This window comes from Furipterus horrens, unplaced genomic scaffold, assembly GCF_987537825.1.
Source record: "Furipterus horrens unplaced genomic scaffold, mFurHor1.1.pri manual_scaffold_1, whole genome shotgun sequence".
Lineage (NCBI taxonomy): Eukaryota > Metazoa > Chordata > Mammalia > Chiroptera > Furipteridae > Furipterus > Furipterus horrens.
In genome coordinates, this window is record NW_028327171.1 from 122,597,873 (window position 1) to 122,609,943 (window position 12,071).

Here is a 12,071-nt window from a genome sequence, read left to right on the forward strand (position 1 = left end):
GCAACAACATAAAGGAAGAAATGAAGGTTACAGTAAGTGAAATAAAGAAAAATGTACAGGGAGCTATCAGTGGAGGGGAGGAAGCCAGGATTTAAATCAACTATTTGGAACACAAGAAAGAAATAAGCATTTGACCAGAAGAGCAAGAAGAAAAAATTTTTTAAAAAAATATGAGGATAGTATAAGGAGCCTCTGGGACATACCAACATCCAAATCATAGGGGTGTCAGAAGGAGAAGAGGGAGAGCAAGAAATTGATAACTTACTTGAAAAAATAATGAAGGAAAACTTTCCTAATTTTGTGAAGGAAATAGACATACAAGTCCAGGAAGCACAGAGAGAGTCCCAAACAAGTTGGACCCAAAGAGGACCACACCAAGACACATCGTAATTAAAATGCCAAAGGTTAAAGACAAAGAGAGAATCTTAAAAGCATCAAGAGAGAAAATGAGCTATCTACAAAGGATTCCCTTAAAACTGTCAGTTGAATTCTCAAAAGAAACTTTGCAGGCAAGAAGGGACTGGTAAGAAGTATTCAAACTGATGAAAAGCAAGGACCTACAACCAACACTACTTTATCCAGCAAAGCTATCATTTAGAATGGAAGGGCAGATAAAGTGCTTCCCAGACAACGTAAAGCTAAAGGAGTTAATCATCTCTTAGCCATTATTACATGAAATGTTAAAGGGATTTATTTAAGAAAAAGAAGATCAAAACTAGGAATATTAAAAGGGCAACAAATTCACAACTATCAACACCTGAATCTAAAGAAAAAAAAAAAAAACCTAAGCAAACAACTGGAACAGAAACAGAATGATAGATATGGAGATCATATGGAGGATTATCAGCTGGGAGGGTAAAGAGGGAGAATGGGGGAAAAGGTGCAGGGATTAAGAAGCATATACAAAATAAACAGGGGGATGTCAAGAACAGCATAGGAAATGGAGAAGCCAAAGAACTTATATGCATGACCCATGGACATGAACTAAGGGGAAAGGGATTGCTGGAGGGAATAGGGGTACTGGTGAAGGGGGGTAAGGGGGAAAAACTGGGACAACTGTAAGAGCATAATCAATAAAAAATACATATTTTTTAAAAGTTTGAAATCACGTCAACTATCTTTTCTGACCACAACAGTATGAAACTAGAAATCAGTCTCAGGGGGAAAACTGAAAATTTCACAAATATGTGGAAATTAAACAACATACCCTGAACAACCAATGAGTCCAATATGAAAATGAAGGGAAGTAAAAATAATATCTTGAAACAAATGAAAATAGAAACCAAAACTTTTGTGATGCAGCAAAAGCAGTTCTGAGAGGGATATTAATAGCTTAATTAAGAAAAAAAGATCTCAAACGACCTAACTTTACACCTCATGGAGCTAGAAAAAGAACAACAAACTCAATCCAAAGTTAGCTGAAGAAAGAAACAAAAGGATCAGAGTGGAAATAAATGGAATATAGGCTAGAATAACAATAGAAGAAAATCAACAAAGATCTGTTTTATTGAAAAGTAAACAAAATTGACAAATCTTTAGAAACTAAAGAAAGGAAATAAATTGTGGGGAACTAAAAAGTTCCTCGGCTAAAGTCTTGCTGACCGACATCCTAAAGTTCTGCTTGGCGTGGCCTCATTATCCCATAATAGTTGTCTGCTCCTAATTAAGGGCAACTTCCCTCTTTCTCTTCTTGGGAGTTGCTGTCCTTCATCTTAACTCTTATCCGTTAGATAACGCCCCAGCTGCGGCTGCGCTCCTCCCTAATGAAAACTTCCTCTTCTCCTGAGCTACAAAAATGCTGTTGTGACGAAGAATAAACGAGACTTGATCAGAGCACTGTCTTGTCTCCATTCTTTGTGCCTCTTGCCCCTTTCTCATCCTCACTCCCCCTCTAGGGTCCTCGTTGCTCGACCTGCGGGACGGGTCAAGTGGCGCCCAACGTGGGGCCCGAGAACGGGGGGACTCAGTGAAGGACGTCGTTCGAGGAGCCGGCCAAGTAGAGAAGAGGAAAAGGCTACGCGGGAACCTGCCGCGCTGACCTCACCTCGGTAAGTGAACGGCGATCATGGGGCAAGAAATGAGCCGACATGAGCTTTTTGTTGAACAGCTCGGACATGCATTAAAGGCACGAGGAGTAAAGGTTAAAGTAAAACAGTTGCTGAAATATTTTGATTATGTCCCTGGTTTCCCACTGAAGGGAACATTGATCCACAACGGTGGAAAAGAGTAGGGGATGCCTTAAAAGACTTTTATGATACGTTTGGTCCGGAGAAGATTCCTGTAACCGCCTTCTCTTATTGGAATCTAATAGATGAACTCTTATCTCAAAGACATAGTGATCTGGTAGTAGCTAATGTAGTAAAAAAGGGTCAAAATATCTTAAAGACAAATCATAAGGAGGAAAGTAGAAAAAATAAAATAAATGACAGCCGAGAGGAGGATAATTTAATATCTCTTGAAAATGACGGTGAGGACGAAGTAGTTAAACCGAAAGAAAAACAGGACAGTCCGAAGTGTAAGCCGTCAGAGTTTCAGATTACAGAAGGGGGAGCTGCGGCACCTAAAGAAGTGTCGGTGAAATCAAAAAAGAAGTCATATCCAGACCTATCAGAATATACTGCAAATCATTCTGACGAGGGAGAGGTTAATTGGGATCGCTTGGCAGAAGAGGCAGCCAAATACCATAACCCTGAACGGCCACCTCTGAAAACAAGGCCACCGCCCTATATCTCACCCTCCGCTCCCCCTTCTGCATACCCTGTTATTAATCCTCGAGAAGAACTGAGGAATAAAATTGAATATTTAAAAGAACAAATACAATTAGAAAAGGAGCATCAGGAATTAATAAGACAATTAGAGGGGCTAAAAATAGGAAAGCAAAGAAAAGAACTTGAACCCTCTGTAGAGGGCCCCCAAAGCCAGAGGCCCCCAGTCAGAGGAGCGGCCCCCAAACTTCCCCTTCAGTCAGGACTAATACCAGGCTTGGAGGAAATAGAGGCATTTCCAGTGTCGGAAACAGTAGATGCCCAGGGACAGGCCTGGCGACATCACACTGGATTTGATTTCAAAGTCATAAAGGAATTAAAAACTGCAGTAGCTCAATACGGAGCCACGGCTCCTTACACTATGGCCATTTTAGAATCGGTCACAGATCAGTGGCTCACTCCAAGTGATTGGCAAGCATTGGCTCGAGCGACTCTAGCTGGAGGGGACTATCTCCTATGGAAATCAGAATATGTAGAAATCTGTAAGGATACTGCTAGATGCAATATGCAGGCAAATAATGGGTGGAATTTTGATATGTTAATTGGAGAAGGCAACTATGGAATTAGTGACAATCAAATGCAATATGATCCAGGACTTTTTGCTCAAATTCAAGCAGCAGGTACAAGAGCATGGAGGAAGCTCCCCACTAAGGGTGATATGAGCTCCTCTCTCACCAACATTAAACAAGGACCAGATGAGCCTTTTGCAGATTTTGTCCATAGACTCATTACTGCAGCTGGTGGGATTTTTGGTAGCACTGACGCTGGCACAGACTTTGTTAAACAATTAGCTTTCGAAAATGCGAATGCTGCCTGCCAGGCAGCTATTAGGCCATACAAAAAGAAAACTGATTTAAGCGGATATATACGCTTGTGCTCTGACATCGGAGCAGCCTACCAACAAGGCCTCGCCATGGCTGCAGCAATGCAGGGTTTTACTGTTAAGCAGTTTCTAGCTCAACAAGGGAAGAAAAAATGCTTTAGTTGTGGAGAAACTGGTCATTTTGCAAGAAATTGCAAAGGGAAAAAGGAATCTAATAATAAAACTCCAGCTCCAGGGTTATGTCCCAGATGCAAAAGGGGAAATCATTGGGCAAATGAATGCAAATCTAAAATGGATGCCCAGGGCAACAGTTTGCCACCTATACAGGGAAACGGGAAAAGGGGCCAGCCCCAGGCCCCCAAACCCAAACAAATCTATGGGGCAGTAAGCTTTGTTCCGTCAACCAGCAATCCGTTTCAAGCCTCCTCAGAGCCACAGCAGGAAGCGCAGGATTGGACCTCAGTTCCTCCACCCATACGGTATTAACCCCAGAAATGGGGGTTCAGGCTCTTCCCACGGGAATATTTGGCCCTCTTCCCGATAATACCTTTGGTTTAATAATAGGCTGCAGTAGTTCGACCATGAACGGTCTGCAGGTCCCCCCAGGAGTCATAGATAATGATTTTGCCGGAGAAATCAAGGTCATGGTTTCCTCCCCTAAACATATTAACACCATTGCTTCAGGCCAAAGATTTGCACAATTACTGCTCCTGCCTTTACTCTCTACTGTCAATACTGCCGTCTCGCAGTACAGAGGTGATCGTGGATTTGGGTCCTCTGACGTTTTTTGGACTAAAATTATTTCAGCACAAAAGCCCACTATGCTACTATGGCTAGACGGCAAGGAGTTCTCTGGCCTAATAGACACTGGGGCAGATGTTACAATTATAAAAAGAGAAGATTGGCCTGAAGCCTGGCCCTTAGACACAACCATGACTCATTTAAAGGGAATAGGACAAAGTCAGAATCCTGAGAGAAGCTCTAAATTATTAACTTGGAAAGATCAGGAGGGAAATCAAGGTACCATCCAACCATATGTTATAGCCGGTCTACCTATAAATCTTTGGGGAAGGGACCTCCTATCTCAAATAGGGCTAATAATAGGAAGTCCCAACACCACGGTCACCGCCCAAATGTTAAGAGCAGGATACATTCCAGGTCAGGGACTAGGAAAGAATAGCACAGGTATAACGGCACCTATAAACACTCCTCCAAAAAATGACAGAGCAGGTTTAGGCCATTTTTCTTAGGGGCCATTGACACTCCTGTGGCCCATGCTGAAAAAATTACTTGGCTCTCCGATGAGCCGGTATGGGTCGATCAATGGCCTCTTACTAGTAAAAAATTGCTAGCTGCACAACAGTTGGTACAGGAGCAACTCAAGGCTGGCCATATTGTCCCCAGTAACTCTCCATGGAACACCCCTATTTTTGTTATCAAAAAGAAATCAGGCAAGTGGCGATTACTACAAGATCTAAGAGTAGTGAATCGGACTATGGTGCTCATGGGAGCCCTACAGCCAGGGCTCCCTTCACCCATTGCCATACCATTAGGCTATTTCAAAATAGTCATAGATTTAAAAGACTGTTTTTTCACCATTCCCTTGCATCCGGAAGATCAAAAGCGCTTTGCGTTCAGCCTGCCAGAAACAAATTTTAGGGCACCCATGAAAAGATTTCAGTGGCGTGTCTTGCCCCAAGGGATGGCAAATAGTCCTACTTTGTGTCAACCTTTTGTAGCCACAGCTCTACAATCTATAAGAAACCGCTGGCCTAACATGTATATAATACATTATATGGATGATATATTAATTGCAAGCAAGACAGGAACTGAAGTTTTAAAATGCTATGATGAAATGCGCATTGCTCTGCAAAACAATGGTTTAGAAATAGCTCCTGACAAGGTACAACTCACTGACCCGTACAATTATCTAGGTTTCCAATTAAGGGGGTCCCAAGTTTCTTCTCAAAAATTAGAATTAAGATTAGACAAACTTAAGACACTGAATGACTTCCAAAAACTTCTAGGTGACATCAATTGGCTAATGCCTTATTTGAAAATCAGCAAAGGGGAACTTAAGCCACTATATGATATCCTTCACGGGGACGCTAATCCCACATCCCCCCGTGAACTCTCCCCTGAAGGGAGACAGGCTATACACAAGGTTGAACATGCTATTCATTCCCAGGCTACTACTTTTATAAATTATGACAAACCTCTAAAATTTATTATATGTAAAACAACACTCTCCCCTACAGCTGTATTTTGGCAAACAGCACCTCTTATGTGGATCCATCTACCGGCCACTCCTAAAAAGGTCATTGAACCATATTATCAATCTGTAGCTGAGCTCATTATAAAAGGCCGTGATCAGGGTAAATGCTATTTTGGCAAGGAGCCAGACATAATAATCCAACCCTATAACCTTGATCAAATTAATTGGCTCATGCAATCTACTGATTCTTGGCCCATTTCTCTGGCTTCCTTTAAGGGGACGTTAGATAATCACTATCCTCCAGACAAACTCGTTAATTTCGCTAACAGGCATGAGTTTGTTTTTCCCCTACGCACGGCATCACAGCCAATAGCAAGTGCCTTGTTAGTATTCACTGACGGGTCGTCCACTGGCAAAGCAGCTTATACATATCTAAATAAAGAGGTATCATTTATGACCAAAAGCACCTCTGCTTAAATAACAGAGCTGCAAGCAGTACTGGCGGTTTTTTCTGCTTTCCCTGACCGTCCGCTTAACATATACACTGATAGTGCTTACATTGCACACTCTGTACCCTTACTAGAGACGGCTGGCCAAATAAAGAGCACCTCCAATGCTGGAGAACTGTTTAGACAATTACAAAAATTAATCATTCAAAGGTTACATTCATTTTACATTGGACACTTACGTGCTCATTCCGGATTACCGGGTCCCCTAGCTGAAGGGAACCAAAAAGCTGATCTTGCCACCCGAACTCCCCAGGTCTCTCAATTATTTGTGGCCAATAACAGCATTCAGGACAAACTCGCTGCTGCACAAAATAGCCATCAACTACATCACCTTAATGCAAAAACATTACGTCTTATGCATCACATCACAAAAGAACAAGCTAGGCAAATAGTAAAGAATTGCCCATCATGTGCTATCCATTTACCAACCCCTCATCTAGGAGTAAATCCTAGAGGGCTAATTCCTAACGCTCTATGGCAAATGGATGTTACCCATTTTTCTGACTTTGGCAATCTTAAATACATACATGTTACTATAGATACCTATAGTGGATTCATTTTTGCTTCCCTTCAAACGGGCGAAGCCACCAAACATGTCATTAGCCATATGCTGGCCACCTTTGCAGTATTAGGATGTCCCCAACAACTAAAAACAGATAATGGGCCAGGATACATTAGCTCTAATTTCTCTCAGTTTTGCAAACGTCTCAACATCCAACACATTACAGGTATCCCTTATAATCCACAAGGGCAAGGAATAGTAGAAAGGGCAAATCAAACTCTTAATATTACTTTAAATAAAATAAAAAAGGGGGAATGGTATCCCACGAGGGGGTCACCAAGAAACATCCTTTCCCATGCCCTCTTTATACTCAATTTTTTAAATTTAGATGCTAGTGGCCAGTCTGCAGCCACTCGCTTTTGGCAAACCGAAACTGAAAAGCAATTCGCTTCGGTCTTGTGGAAAGATCCACTAACTAATTCCTGGCATGGCCCAGACCCAGTACTTATCTGGGGCCGAGGATCAGTGTGCATCTACTCTAAAGAAATGAAGTCCGCCAGATGGCTACCGGAACGTCTGGTTAAACAAATAAATAGCAAGTCTGACACAATAAATAACCACAACTAAACCCAGGGATAAGGATTTACCCTGAGGAAAATTTCCTTATTTTCTATTTCAGGACATGTTCAAGAAGAACGTAATCCTGCTGCTCGGGGTACTACTGCATTTTTGCCCGGACATAGAAGGTGGCCTTGGGGGGGCCGCAACATGGAGATCCCTACCTTGCATTATTCGGGCCCCCCTGCAGCTGTGGGGGAGGTATTGCCACCAATTACGCCACACCCAGTCACTATACCAAAATTGTAGATTGTGGCACAAAAAAGGCCTATCTCATATATGACATGACCTTTGCAGGGGTCTCTGAACAGAGGTGGTATTGTGTAAATAAGCCTCCTGTCATACCCGCTACCAATGACAAACCAGGAGCATGTCCCAAGGAATGCACCACCATCTATAATCAGATGCATTCTACCTGTTATGAGTCAGTACAGGAATGTACCTCCTCTAATGTCATTTATTTTACTGCCATACTGCAAAAAGTGCAAAATGCTATTGACCAAGGAGATTGGGGGTCCAACCCTTCACCAATTGGGTCTACTAAGTATCTGCAGGCCTCTTGCCAAGGCACTGTTGGAAAGCCAGTATGCTGGCATAAGAAGGCCCCTGTACATGTTTCTGATGGTGGTGGTCCTCAAGATAGAATAAGAGAAATTGAAGTGCAAAAACAAATAGAATACCTCATAACAAACCTGCATCCAAAAATCAATTACCACCCTCTGGCATTACCTAAACCACGGGGAATAGATTTAGATACCCAAACCACTGACATCTTGACGGCCACCCACCGAGCCCTTATCATCTCCAACCCCCAACTAGCTGCAGACTGCTGGCTATGCATGACTTTAGGCACGCCTATGCCTCTAGCCATTCCTGCGGATATCATCACCTTTAATAAGTCTCATCAAAATTGTAGCCCCAGCTTGCCCTTTAGAGTACAGCCCATGTATTTTCCTGCTTCCCTCTGCCTCCAAGGTAAGTCTCAAAATAATAGCTTTGATATTCATGTTGGATTTGTTGAATTTGCTAACTGTAGTAGCATAGTGAACCATAGCAACTCCCTCTGCCCAGGCAAAGGGCAGGTGTTTGTTTGTGGAGGAAATTTAGCATTTTCATCCTTGCCCAACAATTGAACAGGAATATGTGTCCTAGCTACCTTATTGCCAGACATAGATATAGTTTCCGGAGATGACCCTGTTCCCATTCCCAGTTTTGACTACATTGCAGGTCGCCACAAAAGAGCCGTTATCTTTTATCCCCCTATTAGTAGGGTTAGGTGTTTCAGGGGCATTGGCCACAGGGACAACGGGGTTAGGAATTGCAGTTCATTCCTACACAAAGCTCTCTAATCAGCTAATTGACGATGTTCAAGCTTTGTCCAGCACCATTAATGACATCCAAGATCAATTAGACTCCCTAGCTGAAGTAGTTCTCCAAAATAGGCGGGGACTAGACCTACTTACAGCAGAACAGGGAGGAATATGCTTGGCTTTGCAGGAACGTTGCTGCTTCTACGCCAACAAATCAGGCATCGTCCGAGACAAAATAAAGAAGCTACAGGAAGACCTAGTGAGAAGAAGAAAAGAACTCTTCGAAAATCCCCTGTGGAGCGGACTTAATGGAGTCCTTCCCTATCTCCTTCCACTGTTAGGACCTCTCATAGGGCTACTCCTGCTTCTATCCTTAAGACCTTTCCTTTTCAATAAGGTGATGGCCTTTATCAAGCAACAAATAGATGCCATAAAAATGCAGCCAATACAGGTCCATTATCATAAATTGGAACAGGCTGAGACTGCAACTTACTATGATGCTCATACACGTAACTAATGCCTTGGTGAGCTGGACTGGACAGTCAATGACAGGCAACCGGAGACCACACGCATTGCCAGCCGCCGCCTAAGACAGGTATCTGGCCAAAAAAGGAAGCTGCCCTAGATAACCAATGACGGGTAGGGCAAGGTTAGCTCCGTGTGGCAATCTCCCGACCTAAGACAGGCGCAGTCCCCACAAGGCTCTCAGCTTAAATAAAATAAAAGAGGGGGACCTGTGGGGAACTAAAAAGTTCCTCGGCTAAAGTCTTGCTGACCGGCATCCTAAAGTTCTGCTTGGCGTGGCCTCATTATCCCATAATAGTTGTCTGCTCCTAATTAAGGGCAACTTCCCTCTTTCTCTTCTTGGGAGTTGCTGTCCTTCATCTTAACTCTTATCCGTTAGATAACGCCCCAGCTGCGGCTGCGCTCCTCCCTAATGAAAACTTCCTCTTCTCCTGAGCTACAAAAATGCTGTTGTGACGAAGAATAAACGAGACTTGATCAGAGCACTGTCTTGTCTCCATTCTTTGTGCCTCTTGCCCCTTTCTCATCCTCACTCCCCCTCTAGGGTCCTCGTTGCTCGACCTGCGGGACGGGTCAATAAATAAAATAAAAAATAAAATAGGAGAAATTACTACTGCTGCTACAGAAATACAATGAATTATCAGAGACTATCATGAATAATTATATGGAACAAATTGGAAAACCTAAAAGAAATAGATAAATTCCTAAAAAACATACAATCTACCAAGGCTACATCAGGAAGAAATAGAAAATCTGATGACAAATAATGAATACGGATATCGAATGAGTAATTTAAAATCTCCCTAAGAAAAAGCCCAGGACTGGAAGGCTCACTGTTAAATTCTACAAAACATTTAAAGAAGAATTAATGCCAGTCATTTTCAAACTAGTCCAAAAAACTGAACAGGAGAGAACACTTTCAAGCTCATTTTATGAGGCCAAAAGTACCTTGATGCCCAAAATAAGAAGACTGCAATAAAAGAAAATTACAGGACAATATCTCTGATGAACAGAGATGCAAAAATCCTCAACAAAATACTAGCAAACAGAATTCAACAGCACATTAAAAGAATTCTACGCCATGATCAAGTGGGATTTATCCCTGGAATGCAATGATGTTTCAACATATGCAAACCAATAAATGTTATACACCACATTAATAGAATTAGGGATAAAAGTCATATGACCATCTGAATAGATGCAGGAAAAAAGCATTTGATAAAACATCCTTTCACAATAAAAACTCTCAAGAAAATAGGTATAGAAGAAATGTTCCTCAATATAAAAGAGGTCATATATGCCAAGTCCACACCTCACACCATACTCAATGGTAAAAAGCTAAAAGCTTTTACTTTAAGATAGGAACAAGACAAGGATACCCACTCCTGTCACTTCTATTCAACAGAGTATTAAAAGTCCTAGCCAGAGAAATCTGATAAGAAAAAAAATAAAAAAGGCATCCAAATGGAAAAAGAAGTCAAGTTGTCACTATTTTTAAATGACATGATCTTACATATAGAAAACCCTAAAGAATCCAACAAAAAATTGTTAAACCTAAGAAACTAATTCAGAAAGTCACAGGATACAAAGATCAATATACAAAAATCAGTTTTAGTTCTAGACACTAACAATGAACTATCTGAAAAAAGAAATTTTAAGAAATCTCATTTACAATATCATAAAAAAGAAAAAAAAACTTAGGAATCAGAAGAATATTGTAAAAATGTCCACACTACCCAAAGTGATCTACAAATTCAAAGCAAATTCTATCAAAATTCCAATGACATTTTTCACAAATATAGAGAAAATAACCCTAAGATTATACAAAAAGACTGCAAATAGCTAAAGCTTTCTTGAGCAAGAACAAATCACACTTCCTCATTTTAAACTATATTACAAAATGGTACTGGCATAAAAACAGACACATAGACTAATGGAATAGAATACACAGCTCAGAAATAAACACACACTTTGAAGTAAACAAATTTTTGACAAAAGTGCCAAGAATACACAATAGGGAAATGACAATCTCTAATAAATGGTGTTGGGAAAACTGCATATCCTCATGCAAAAGAATGAAATTGAACCTTTATTTTACACCATACACAAATATCAACTCAAAATGGATTAAAAACTTAAATAATAGACAAAAGTAGAAATTGTATAAGTCCTTGAAGAAAACATAGGGAAAGTATCCTTGACATTGGTCTTGATAAAAATTTTTTGGATTTGATACCAAAAGCACAGACAACAAAAGCAAAAATAAACAACTGGGACTACATCAATCAAAAAGGTTTTGAATAACAAGGTAAACAACCAACAAAATGAAAAGACAACCTATGGGATGGGAGAAAATATTTGTAAATCATTTATTTGATAAGCATGTCTGATATACCCAGCTATATATGTCTGATAATATCCAAAAAAATATGAGAAACTCATACAACAGTTTTTTAAAAAGGACAAATAATCTAATTAAAAATGGGCAAAGGATGTGAAAAGACATTTTTCCAGAGGAGAAATACAAATTGCCAATAGGTACATGAAAAGATGCTCAACATCACAAATCATTAGGGAAATGTAAGTCAAAACCACAATAAATAACACTTCATACTTGTAAGGATGACTATTATCAAAAAACCAAAAGTTAATAAATGTTGGCAAAGATGTGTATGCTGTTGGTAGGAATGTAAATTTATACAACCACTACAGAAAACAGTATGGAGGCCCCTCAAAAATTAAAAATAAAACTATCACATGATCCAACAATCCCTCTTCTGGGTATTTATCCAAAAGAAATAAAA

General features: G+C 40.7%; 1 protein-coding gene and 1 long non-coding RNA gene across 3 annotated transcripts in view; one reads left to right on the top strand and one right to left on the bottom strand.

Moving 5' to 3' along the window:
- Nucleotides 1–12,071, bottom strand: part of STEAP3 (STEAP3 metalloreductase) — a 56,930-nt gene that overhangs the window by 26,594 nt on the left and 18,265 nt on the right. The gene's annotated exons all lie outside the window — the stretch shown is intronic.
- LOC150021871 (uncharacterized) lies at nt 1,963–9,749 on the top strand. Of its 2 annotated transcripts, XR_016511383.1 has the most exons (3): nt 1,963–2,048; nt 7,494–7,560; nt 8,930–9,749. It is a non-coding gene; the product is annotated as an uncharacterized LOC150021871 (long non-coding RNA). The 2 variants fall into 2 exon arrangements; XR_016511382.1 differs by lacking the exon at nt 1,963–2,048 and having other exon boundaries at nt 6,336–7,560.